A 13,134-nucleotide genomic window follows, 5' to 3' on the forward strand; every position below is an offset into this window, starting at 1 on the left:
GAGAAAGTATTTGTTCTTTGTAACAAGATGCTTTTTGATGCATTTGTGCCACTTCTGCCTGACCCTAATACTCTTCTGTAGATATGTGAGAACACAGAGAGTGGTCGAGTGGTGTTGACTGGATTATACATTTGTAAACAAAATCTAACCAGAGGTTTTGAACAAACATTTAGCATTTGGGATGGAATGTCAAAAGAATTTAATCACGTTACGACTCTGAGAGCTTGAAAACTTTTGGGAAATCATAGAAAGTGTGAAACAATGAGGCCAAATCCACCAGCAGCTGTTTACATTGTGTAGCAGTTTCAAAAGTGAATCTTTTCAAACTGTTTATACTCTAATCTCTCCATTCTCAGTATCAATTCTGCATGGGGCCTTGATTGCGTAACCTCCAGTGTGTCACGCTTTATGGATTTCTTTACATCTCACATTTTTCTGGTTGACGTGCTCTTTTCAGAGCACTAGAACATTCTCTCAGTGGATCCTCTGCCTCTGAGGGACAGCAGCTTGGCAGCAGCACTCACAGAGCTACACTGTGGATGTAATCTGCCATAGCTGCTACAATCAGACGTGTGTGTGTGTGTGTGTGTGTAGTGTTTGAATGTGTGTGAGACTTTTAACACCCTATCAGCCACTGTAACTCAGGTTTTGTCATTTTGTTCATTTTAGAAAGTGTTATCGTTACTCCCGAATCCTCCATTGACTTTTCCTGGTTCATGGTTCATTCTTAGTTCCTGGGGAACGCTGTACATCCAACATGTTCACTGGCACGTAAGATTGCTGATCATGTTGGTCATCCCTAATACGTACAGCTGCATTTGCACTTATGACTGTCATGACGTTGGCAAACCATGATCATTTTGAATTTTATTTTTATTGGAAAATCGACAATGTACATTTAATTAATTAATTCAAGAAAATGTAAAGTTTTCAGTCTCTTTGTCAGACATTGTTTGTTTCCCTAGACCAGTGTTTCCCAACCCTGGTCCTCAGAGCTCACTGCCCTGCATGTTTTAGACGTTTTCCTGCTCAAACACACCTGATTCAAATGATCAGGTTGTTATCAGTCTTCTGCAGAGCATTGATGATGAGCTGACAAATAAAAATAATACACAATGCGTGATAGTTTAAAACATACAACAGCGTGTTAAGATGCATACACACATACACATGATATGATAGTGAATCTCTAATTGATTGTGGTACTGAATATCATTAATGTGATGCTCTGAAAGAAACTCTCCTTGACTGCACCTGCATTCAATTGCTAATTAAATCAGTTAAGTCTCTATGTAACCTTCAACATAACATCTGTTGGCTTGATAGTGAACTCTTCTGCAATTTAACCATCAGTATAAATAACTGTATCATCTGTGTACATGCTAAACAGACTTGGGCTGGACTGGAACTTTACAGAAGACAGAAGATAATGTTATCTCAGAGCTTTACAGGACAAGGCCTCTCTTCCTCTGGGTTGCCTTCAACTCACTCACTTTGTGTCTACAGCTGTCCATGTGTCATTTGGGAGTATAATCCAGGCTTCACTCAGACTCACTGTGAGTCCAGGTCTGCAGCTGCCTGTACCTGTCAGAATGATTTTTCTCTGGACAGCAGTCCATCACGGACTGATGTCCATAAATCCATTTAGAAATCATGTTAAACTGGCACTCCTCATAACTTAATAAGGTCTAGTCTCATAATTATCAGACTTAAACTATTAAGTGTTTGTAAAATTTGGGCTATTATAATAATAATAATAATTATTATTATTATTATCATTATTATTGTTATTATTATTATACTTAATGAATGAAAACTAAAATTTAGCTACATGGCTTGGCTGGTCAAATTGTCTGTCCTGTACGCATAAAATACTGGGTTTAAATCCTTTGTTTTGTCCTGCAATATCTTTGTTTTAGTATCAGTCTGCTACATACATAGTCACCTGCATGCACGTAATGCACACATACGTCATCCACTAGTAGTTACAAGCTAAACCGTGTGGATAAAGTAACAGTAAACAATAAATAATCTTACAAATTAAAAATGAATAAGCAATAGAATTACATATAAACCTGCCTCCTGCGTGAATTGTCCGTAGCTGAATAGTGTAGTCCAGGGGTCTGCAAACTTTACTCTTAAAAAGAAACACTTTTGACCAAAAAAGAAAAAGAAAAGTATCCAATTCACTATTTTTCTTTTTTATTTCTTTTTTAATATATGATTTAGTTGATAGGGATAGATACAGTATACATAGACAAGCTTTACAGCCATCCAGTGCAAGCATCACAGTGTTTATAGTGAATGTTAATTTGCATCACCCGTCCATAGAAGGGCTTAATTGCGAGACTTTTCTTTGTTTGGATATGGGATCCAGAGCTGGCCAGTGGAGACAAACCCAAATTAAGACGAAAAGGCTATGACACACATTTTTATAATTGAAGAATGTACGAATCCGTTTAGGTCTACGACAATGATAAATGAAAAATAATATGTAAAAACACGACTCGTTTCCATATGATTTTTTTTTTGTCAAAGTCACAAGGAGCCACTGAAGCAGGACAAAGAGCCAGAGCTGCAGGTTGCCTTTGCAAATGTATTTCAACATCAGTCACACTGTCACACTGGTGGCACAGAGAGAGCTGAACATTTTCTGAGATATGTTGTATAAAAAGTTTGAGAGACACTGTCTAAAGGAATATATTTATACAAGGCCACAGCCCGAACCCTCTAAAACTACCAGGGTACATTGTTGAGCACATGAGTACGATTGTTTTCCTTACAGTGGTGTTACTATCATTTTTTCTCTGTACAAAATGTTTTGGCATCGCAGATGTATTCAAAATGATATATGCAAAAAGCTGAAATATACATTTTGAAAAGAGAGTGCAGACAGATGGAGACTGGCAGTGTGACCCAGGTGGTTTGCAAGTTTGCAGCAGATAAGGAATGCAAAGTGCACAAGGAAACCCAGATCGGATCAGATCAGAGGAGACAACCCCCCACCCCCCCCCCACCCCGCTCTGTACACCATTTTTCAAGGATGTTTAGCACATTTTTTTTTCTATCCCGATAGCTTTTCTGCAAAGTCTATTTTTAACAGCCCTCCCACAGTGATCTGTGTAACACTGTAACAGAGATGGACCACTGAATATACAACTGTAACTGAGAAAAAGCTGTGAAACTTCCCACACTGGGCACAGTGGAATTGAGCAGTGTAAAAAGGTTGGATGGAGTATGGCCAAAACAACACACATCATTTCAGATGGAAACTGCTGATAGAAGATATTGTGTAATCATAAGCTGTAAATAACCACTACTTTAGAAGGTTTTTCCTGAAAAACTATTTATTCAGAGACTTCCATGACTCAGTATTTGATCGGTGGAACCAGCTGTGTCATAATTTCAGGGGTTTGAACTTCTAAAAGAAGTATCTAGAAAGATCCTTTAAAAGCATTCCCCACATGTCCACAGCTTTACATGCTTGGTTTCTGTACCTGATGGTGCATTTAGATGTCCTTATTAGCCTATAAAATCAAATATTTAAAGTTTATGTTCAAATGGCAAACTGTCAGTACAATGAATCTGGATAATGCTTGATGATAAGTTTACATTCCAAGTTGTGGCACTAAACTGGAACACAATGTGGACAACTGCCCAACAATGACCCAGCCTAATGGAAAATGTATTACTATAACTCCCATTCATCGCACCTTGAATTAACAGCACGTCCAGACTGCTACAAGAACAAACAGTGCTGTCTGGTTTTGATTATTAATATTAGACAGTGGCCTTGTCTAGTCTACTGTGTACAAAATTTCATAACAATCCTGCCCCAAGCACTAAGTGGTGGACCAACAACAGACTAAACAACTGTTCATCCAGAGCCTGCTGTGAAGGGTCAAAGTACCTGTCTTGTGAGCAAGACCCTGAATTAATTGCATTTTCATACTTCCTGGTAGCATTTTCAAACAGAAAGAAGACATAAATAACTTTAACCTCATGCAGTTAATTCAAGAGTGAGCAAAATGCAAGGCAGCAAGAATATGAACATGGTAGTGTGAATGTAGTCATGAAACCATACTGTCCTCTAGTCAAAGATGAGCAAAGATTACATACCTTGGTATTAGATACTGTGATATTACAGGCATTTTTGGACCAAACAGTTCTGGAGAATTCATGAGAGGAACTGCCCACTACGAAGCTCCCCTCAGAACTAGGGCTTTTTTACTGATTGCATTCACACTGTGAAGTGTGTGATGTGAGCCGGCTGGCTGTTGGTGTAACATCACTTCTGCTTACAACATTTTGCGGCAGTTTTTGAAAAGGTTGGTTACTGGTGCTGCTTATTTGCTTGCTTATTGTAGTCCATCATATCGGATGATGACTTCTACTTTCATTTCATTTGGTGGGTTTTGGTGTGACAATGAAGCACAGTGCAAGAGCCTTATGATCTATTGCAGGTAAGGCATACTGGATGTAGATCATCTTCTCTCTCTGACGCCTCCTTTCCATCACCTCAATCCTCTCCTCTTCCCTGGAGTCCATCCTGACACAGCTGTCTCCAAAGAAGGCATTCTGAGGCAGAGCTTCCAAGATTTGTGTGCCATATCTCTTAAATGTTGCTTTGAGCTGGTCCTTGTGTCCTTCTGCAGATTCTTGGCCATGGTGTAGTTAACTGTACAGGAGCTGGCGTGGAAGGTGACTCTCTGGCATCCTGATTGTACGTCCAACCCAGTGCAACACGTGGTGAAGAAATGTGGCCTCCGTGCTCATACTGCCAGTTCTTGCCAGTATTCCCACATGTGGCACATGATCACGCCAGGTCAGCCCAAAGATGCTGGAGATATGGAGATATTTGACATAGAGGCTCTCCAGCTGTCGGATGTGGTGACGATACAAGGCCCAGGCTTTGCAGCCATAGAGAGACCTGCATGGTGAGTTTTTTTTGACTGCCACTGAGGGACTTGGTACTGCAGTTGCTTGTTCAGCCAGTCACTGTACACTCGCATCACTCAAAGATCCTCTCAGGCAGTACTCTCTTTGAGGAAGAAACTAGAAAAGTAATTCAAAACGGTGTTCTAAGAACCTCTAATATTTCTAGTTCTAGTATCTAGTTCTTGCTGTATGCACACAATAAACAGATCTTAGAACTATGACAAAGTTCCTATTGACTACCTGAATGCGGACCCAGTAGACCAGGATGTGCAGCCATTTTGTAGATACTGGGATGAAGACACAAGACTGCACTGAAAATCCAATTCAAGCTGCATTTAGGATGTCTAAACCATGGAAACATTCAGGAAAAGTTGTGGAAGCTGCTGAAACTTACTGAGGACTTGTCCAACAGGAAAGGGCACAACATTTTATGAAACCAAGATTAAAGGAGAGGTGTGTGATTTCCAGTGGCATCTAGCGTTCAAACCTTAGATTGCAACTAAGAGGATTTACCCCGACACCGCCCCTCTCTCACCAAGAGTACGGTGGCCGTCAGCGGACAAAATGGCGAGCAAAAGCTATCTCACAAAAAACTACAATTATGTGTGTAGGATGAATTACCTGTCCAGCAGAAAACAGGCAACCTCTGCGACACTGTGAAAATGTTTGTCCTCCATCAGCGATTTCCATCATGTAAACGCTATGCCGATGTTGATTCGTGTTTTTGCCGTTTCCTGTCATGCTTGCGTTTACTTTCTTCGCATCTCCGCTTCTTGGATGACGGGGATTCACTGTCCGCTGCTTTTTGTTCTGGTACAGTGTATGTATGATCCTCCATTTGTCAAAACTGTGCCAGTCAAGGTTCACAATGCTAAATGGTCTGCCAGCAATCACCCGCGTCTATCCTCCTTGATAATAATAAAAAACATACTTATATATAATATATCTCATTTATGTGCATACATTCCTGTAATTATTACACACTGGTCCTTTAACTGATGGTCAGTCTCTTTTCTTGGAGTAACGACCAGTATTCTGTCCTCATTTACTGTTCCATTATCAGATTAGAGACATGGCAAATGTTGGATCCAGCTTGGATAATTTTTAATTCTTTACTCAGTTTTTTCTGTTTTCTTTATGTCTCATTAAATCTTTTCTTTTGTAAAACTGAAACAAAATATAAATTAAATTAAAGTGATTGCAGTAAGTTGTCTCTGTGTTATTTTCTTGGCATGTATTTCCAAAACTCCACTGAGAGAAAATGCTGAACTGCACTCCAGCTGAGCCACGCAGCAACTAAAGTGGAGCCCGGTGAAAAGAGACTGTGTGAAACTTAAAATGAGCACCCAAGGGAGCTCAACGCCATGCTGGACTATTGTGCCTGGATTTGGTCAAATAATATGAATTACCAGAACAACCAGACAATTTCCCTTCAATTTCCTGTCCTGATATAGTGAACTACCCTGTTTCGTTGCCTAGCCACAGACTGCTGAAGACCTTGAATGTTGCAAAGGTTTGATGGTGTGTGGATGGTGAGAGAGGCTCAGTGTCAACTCATCACTGATGTGTGAAAGCCAAGGTAGGTGATCAGCTGATCTTTACAGTTTCAGACGTTTAACTAAGTATCTTTTATAAGACTTTTAGGATTTCAAGTATTGATGAAAAGCTAGTTTATTATTTTTACAAGCTTATACTTTGTTGGCCAAAACTGACCTGTTTGTGTAAGCCTTCAAATGTTACTTGTGAACTCGTGAAGTGTTGTATACCACTCATGACCTCAAAGCTTTAAGACAATTCCCATGTAAGAAGTTGTGGTAACACTTCAATATCCACATCCCATAATTTCATGGTAAATAGGTGGTAATTACCAAGTCATTTATTTGAAATTTCTTAGAAATTACTCACATATTAGCCCAAATTTCATGATTAAGTAGATGATAATTAGCAAGTACAATTTTCATGTAGTTGGTGGTGATTGCAAAGCAATATATTTATAATTTCTCTGAATTTACAGGCAAATTGCCCCTCAGTTTAATGGTAAGCAACACTTGCAAATTACCACATTCTTACCATGAAATTTGGAGGAAATTCCTGGGCATATTTCATATATGTTACTTGGTAATTACCATCTACTACATTAAAAAGATGCTTGCTAATTATCACATAATTAACCATGAAATTTGGGGTAATTTTAAGCTAATTTGAGGGTAATTTCTAAGATTTCTAATTTTCTAAGAAATTTCAAATATAATAGTAATAAATGTAATATATAATTACTTGGTAACCACCTATTTACCATGAAATTACGGGACCTGGAAACTTTTCTCCTTAACATGGTATATATGACCCCATTTGAAGGCAACAAATAATCAGGAACAGTGGTGAGTTTGCATGCTGTGTATGTTCAGTATCTCTAACATGGCAGATCTCTAGATTGAGGACACACAGTGAAAAGACTCTATACATGCTTGATGAATTTGGGAATATGTGACAGAAAAAAGTTGGCAGCAACACTATCTAGAACCAGTTTTGGAACCAGTTCATGACTGCCTGACCAATAAGCAGCTTGAGTTAGCAGCCAAAATCATTTCTGGTTGGATTATGGGATTGAAAAAGAAATGCTGTGGGCTAATTTTATCAGATAATCTGATCCTAGAAGAAGTTGAGACAATATCTTGTCATTAGGTGCTGTAGCTTACTTGGTCAAAGGGCCTGTCTTGTCAACAGGTTTATAAGGTTTATGTCTAGTTTCCATTATTTATATAATGTCAAGTGTTGTATTTAGGCGGCCAGTGACTGATGGCGATCCAGACTAAATTGCTTCAGAAAGGCAAAGAATATGTGGCACTGTGGCTTAGTGGGTCAAAGCGCCTGTCTCGTAAACAGGAGATCCTGAGTTCAAATCTCAGCAGTGCCTTCCCATTTACTGTTAGACTCAAACCAGTTGAATGTTCTGCAGATGTAAGTATATCAGTGGTGGACAAAGTATTTAACACCAGTACTTGAGTCAAAGTATAGATACTCCTTGTCAAATATCACTCAACTACAAGTGAAAGTTGCTCAGTCAAAATTTTACTTGAGTTAAAGTACTAGAATTCTTGCTTTTAAAAATACTTAAGTATTCAAAAGTACATAAAAAAGTACAAAAAAGTACAAATTACAAAATACATTTTCTAATATCAATACACACTATATTGTTTTCATGATGCATTTACAGAAGCTTGTAACTCTCTGAAACCATCTAATGATGCACTGATGCTTGTAGAACCACTCTGCTACACAAAGTCTATAGAAACACCTATAAAAACGTCAGCATAGAAATACAATCAAAACCAAAAAGGACAGTTATTGTCATTTTCTGATGTAACTGTATTAAAATCACATCATAACATTAGATTGAAGATAACTGTAAGTTAAATAACTGAAATTTCTTTCTGTCTTCAGAAGCAGTATATACATTAATTATGCTGTATTTGTCACCCCAATAAAAACAATCCAACTTTAAAAGCTACCTGGAATAATGAATAATTATAATAACATCTTGAGGTTTAATTTTGTCTTTTTCCTGCCGTCACCATTACTGTTTTTTGTTTGAATGAAAGAGGGAGAACTTGCTTGTTCTTGTTACAGAGAGCGCCTGGATGATGTATTTCCACTTTTACATCAGTTTCATTTGAGAGGAGCTACTGTGGTGTTTTTTATTCTGTGAGGAACACAGCATGTGACCAATTGTATTTTAGAAAAGAAAAAAACACCAACAGCTGACTTCAAAGCTCAGTCAAAAAGTAACAACAACCTTCCTAGAAATGTAGTGGAGTCAAAAGTACAATACTTGTCTTTGAAATGTAGTGGAGTGAAAGTAATAAGTTTCCAAAAAAACAAATACTCAAGTAAAGTACAGATACTCAAAAAATGTACTTAAGTACAGTACTCAAGTAAATGTATTTCTCTGCTGTTCACCACTGAAGTATATTGATGTGATCTGCAGTAGGAAAGCAATATCTTCTGTTACTGCAGGGTGTCTACATACAAGATGAAATGTTCACACAGATTGCATTGGAGACTGATATGTTAAGTGCAGAACAATAACTGACTCACTGAATGTCTAGCAGTCATAATTTCTAGTTGAGTTGTGGACCTGAAGCAGTAATGTTTTCTTTAATATAGACTTGACCCCAACAGGAGACACTGTCTGGAACACACTACCCTCATCCCACTGTAGCTTAGCTGGTCAATGCATCAGGAGAGACTGTATTCAAATCTTAGTAGTGTGTTTCACACATTCCTGCCAGGTCTTTGCTAGTTATGGCTACAAGATGCTAGCCAATAAAAACCCATAAGCTCAACATGCAAGACTGATGCCACTAAAGCACTGACGCTGTCATGATCTTCACTCTGTGAAATACAGAGACAAGGGAATGAACAACTTCCTTCTTTGTCTTTGAAGACATTGACAAGTATTTTTTTTATATTTTTATAGTAATAGTGTCCAGATGAAATCAGTACTATGGTAAAATCATTCAGCATAGACAGTTTGGCGCTTTCAGGTCATCTTGGGATTAACAGCATGCCATGACTGCAAGACCAGCCACTACCGTATTTTTTATTGTTATTTATTTTTATTTTTATTTTTATTTTTTATTTTTTGCATCATACATAACCTGGTTGAAAAGGTGGCGCTGTAGCTTAGTTGGTCAAAGCGCCTGTCTTGTAAACAGGAGATCCTGGGTTCAAATCCCAGCAGTGCCTTACCACATGTCAGTTTAAAACTACAAACAGGCTGGAAAAGTTTACTCAGTGGGCCAAGGTGTTAGCTGCTTGCCTTCAACATATCATAGCTTTATAAACTACTGGTGCAAACTCCTTACCTGACAATCTGGTTCACAGGAAAGTCAATATGGATGTTTCCCAGCAGGGATGAAAGTTGGAGCTATATTCTAAGGGTATTCAAGAGGACATATATATATCTGTGTCTTGCATCTACTTTGGCAAAATATTGATCAACACGTGCAGAAAGTTTGGTGTTTCGATTCAATTTGTGGACAATGAGCGAGTTCTTTCTACAGTATGCTACTAAACGCAGGAAGACCTGTTGCATGGATTTCTTATATGGCATGCTGAAGACTGCTATAGACCAGACCGATGGTGCTGTAGCTTAGCTGGTCAAAGCGCCTGTCTTGTAAACAGGAGATCCTGGGTTCAAATCCCAGCAGTGCCTTCTTGAGATAACCTTGTTCCATGCAAGGATTCAGTCCGAACCCTGTCTTTTAGATGCTGAGACATCCCTGGCAAGATGTTGGCTAAAAGGGGCCTCCTTTGAACCACTCTTGATGATGTCACACTACTGTTGGACAGTAAATTAGAATGAAAGAAACATGAATAAGTATCTGTAGTATAGACAGAGGTTCTTTAGCCAGTCTCTCTGTTGGTATCATCTAAAAGCTTTTGAAAAACTGTTGTAGTTGTCCTTCTGCAGCAGGCACTGTGGCTTAGCTGGTCAAAGCGCCTGTCTTGTAAACAGGAGATCCTGGGTTCAAATCCCAGCAGTGCCTTCTTGACATTAATGAGTGATCTTAAAGTGTGCTAATAAACCAACAACTACAAAGTGCACTTTATTGAAGCATTTGTCAAACTGCTGTTTTTCCATTTTCAAGTGCCTTGACATATTCCAGATCTCCAGAGGATGTATTCTAAAGTTTTTGGGCTTTTCTGACCCAACGTTGTCTGAGGTTGTGGCCATACTGTACTTCGCACATTACATTCTAGAAAACAGAGGAGATGCAAATTAACAGCTGAAGACACAGTGTGCACCAAAATGTACAAAAGTTTTGTTGCCTCAGTCCATGTCTTTGGATCTATCTGCCAGATTTTTCCTGTGACATCAGTGTTGGGGATGTTTGATAGACCTGCTGACTCAAAACTCCATAATGATCCAACCCTCTAAACATTCATTTTGTTCAAAATAAGGGGAAGATCTATTATATATGTAAATGATATGTTAAAGATCAAAGTAAGTGATTGAGGAGCAGCATCACTCATATATCTTTTCCTGTTAAATGTCTGGTGTGATCAGTAACACTGGAGTTGTCATGAATTTATTGAGCAGTGAGAAATTTCTACTCAAGAGAACCACAACTGAAACCTGGTGAGATATCTAGTTTGTACTTACAAATATGTCTCTGCAGTACAATCAGCTGGCTCTGCTGCTAACAGAGAGGTTGTGGTTTGAGCCTGCCAAGTGAAGATGAGACATTATTTTTGTGCCACCCAAGGCCACTGTGCATTCTTGATACATGTTACCAAAATGATGTCAGAGTTGATACAACCGATAATCTACTTCGGGGAAGAGTTTTGCAGCTCATGAAGGCCTTTTCACACATGCTACTTATTGTCACCTTTATCTGTGCTTGTTGTTATCTGTGCTGTACTGTTTTTTGTATGTCGCTCATTCTCCAGAATAGGGACAAAACCGCATTTTGAGTTTTAATTTTTACTCTTCAATTATGCTGGAAAATATATTTGAAAAGGTCAAACTCTAGGTGATTAATCCTTGCAAGAGGCGAACTTTAGTGATTACATTTTTTACTAAATGTAGATGTCAACTTTGTCAGATGGGAAAATCTGACAGAGCTGACAAAATGTTACACAGCATAGTCATAGTGAGCAGCCATTTTATCTTTTAAAGTATCTCAGAGAAAGTGAGACAGGGGTCCTAAGGGTATAATTAACCAGTTTTAAAACAAACATGATTATAATAGCACATTTTTATACCTATGTTATCAGTAGCTATTGTTAGTTTTAGATTTCGAAGTTTTTTAATACATTTTTAAATTGTTTGAAGTTGTGAATTCTTGTATGGGACAAGGCTGTTTTCTGACACAAAGGTTTAGAAATCAAAGAAAATGAAGAAACCCAAAACATTTAAGGAATTATATATATTTCATATATAGAAATCCTTAAATAATACTTTTTCACCAAAAAAATAGATTTAGAGTGTTGGATTGAACAATTTTTACAGTTTTTGTTTTTGGTAGGACAGGATTTGTCCCAATTCTCAATAATAACAATAATAATAACTTATAATCTAAGAATTTATATGGCACAACTCATGCAAGAAATGCAGTACAAAGTGCTGAACATAAAAGCCAAAAAAACAAAAGCTTTTAAAACAATAAAAGTAAGGAAAAATATAACTAAAATAAAATAAAAGTCAAAACTGCAGGGTAAGACAAGATAAAACAACCAAACAGTTAAAAACACTTCAGGAGAAGGTTATGGTGAAAAGATTTTCGGGGTATAATTAGTAAAGGTGGAATGGCTGATATACTAGTCTTATGACATATTGTGGGGCACAAACAGCCTAATTTTCATAAACTTTGCTGTGGATATTCAAAGTTTAGACTATTAATGTGCAATATTAAGATCTAATTGGCAGATTTCAATGAAAGTCAACATACATCCTCCCCTGAGGATGATTATTATATTTGACAATCCATTGCCTTTCCTCTGTATCCATCATCACGACATGTTCAACATTTTTAGCTCTACTACTCATTAGGCAGTAGGAGTAGCAAAATGATCAATACTGCGCATTGTTCATTCCATCCAACACTAGATGTGTGTAATTAATGATGCATCCTGCAGGAGCTGCTATCAGTGAAAGAAAAAATTTTTGGTTTTGTTTTCCTTTTTTGGCCAATCCCCTCTGCAGGCTACTGTTGACTGTGTTTCTGTGCCAGTGGGTGGAGCAGCTACAGTCAACACCATCAAGGGTATTGCTGTCTATCAGAGCCTTGGTCCCACTGCCGCCACGTCGGGGAGCCTGGATCAGAGTGGTGATCCAGCTTGCCGCGCTGCATGCTGGGAGCTCAGGTTCCTCTGAGGCGCCCACATTTCCAGCAGTTGCCTTTTTTTCGTCTCACTCAAACTCACATCTTCCCTGACGCGCCTCTGTCTCGACTGAAGCGCGTTGGCCCTTTGATAATAAATCACGCGCTCTGAATGAATTCACAGCACACATGCAGAATTTGATATGGCTGACATCAAAGATAGAGGTAGTGTTTGCACAGAGGAGACGAAGGGCATGATAAATGTATGGAAATCCCTGATGCTTACGTTCCCTTTTTAGACCCACTTGTAATGCCACTCACATAGCCTTTTCTTTCAACCTTATGTGGAAAGAGTCTCTTTCACCTG

The 13,134-nt window shown here is 38.4% G+C and overlaps 4 non-coding genes across 4 annotated transcripts; all 4 read left to right on the forward strand.

The window, feature by feature from the left end:
* Nucleotides 1–7,781: 7,781 nt before the first annotated feature.
* Nucleotides 7,782–7,855, forward strand: trnat-cgu (transfer RNA threonine (anticodon CGU)). Its single transcript has one exon. It is a non-coding gene; the product is annotated as a tRNA-Thr (tRNA).
* Nucleotides 7,856–9,613: 1,758 nt separating this feature from the next.
* On the forward strand, nt 9,614–9,687 carry trnat-ugu (transfer RNA threonine (anticodon UGU)). The gene has a single exon. It is a non-coding gene; the product is annotated as a tRNA-Thr (tRNA).
* A 395-nt stretch (nt 9,688–10,082) lies between these two features.
* trnat-ugu (transfer RNA threonine (anticodon UGU)) lies at nt 10,083–10,156 on the forward strand. The gene has a single exon. It is a non-coding gene; the product is annotated as a tRNA-Thr (tRNA).
* Nucleotides 10,157–10,416: 260 nt separating this feature from the next.
* Nucleotides 10,417–10,490, forward strand: trnat-ugu (transfer RNA threonine (anticodon UGU)). Its single transcript has one exon. It is a non-coding gene; the product is annotated as a tRNA-Thr (tRNA).
* The last annotated feature ends 2,644 nt before the right edge of the window (nt 10,491–13,134 follow it).

Source organism: Lutjanus erythropterus, chromosome 16 (genome assembly GCF_056507025.1).
Source record: "Lutjanus erythropterus isolate fLutEry1 chromosome 16, fLutEry1.hap2, whole genome shotgun sequence".
Classification (NCBI taxonomy): Eukaryota; Metazoa; Chordata; class Actinopteri; order Lutjaniformes; family Lutjanidae; genus Lutjanus; species Lutjanus erythropterus.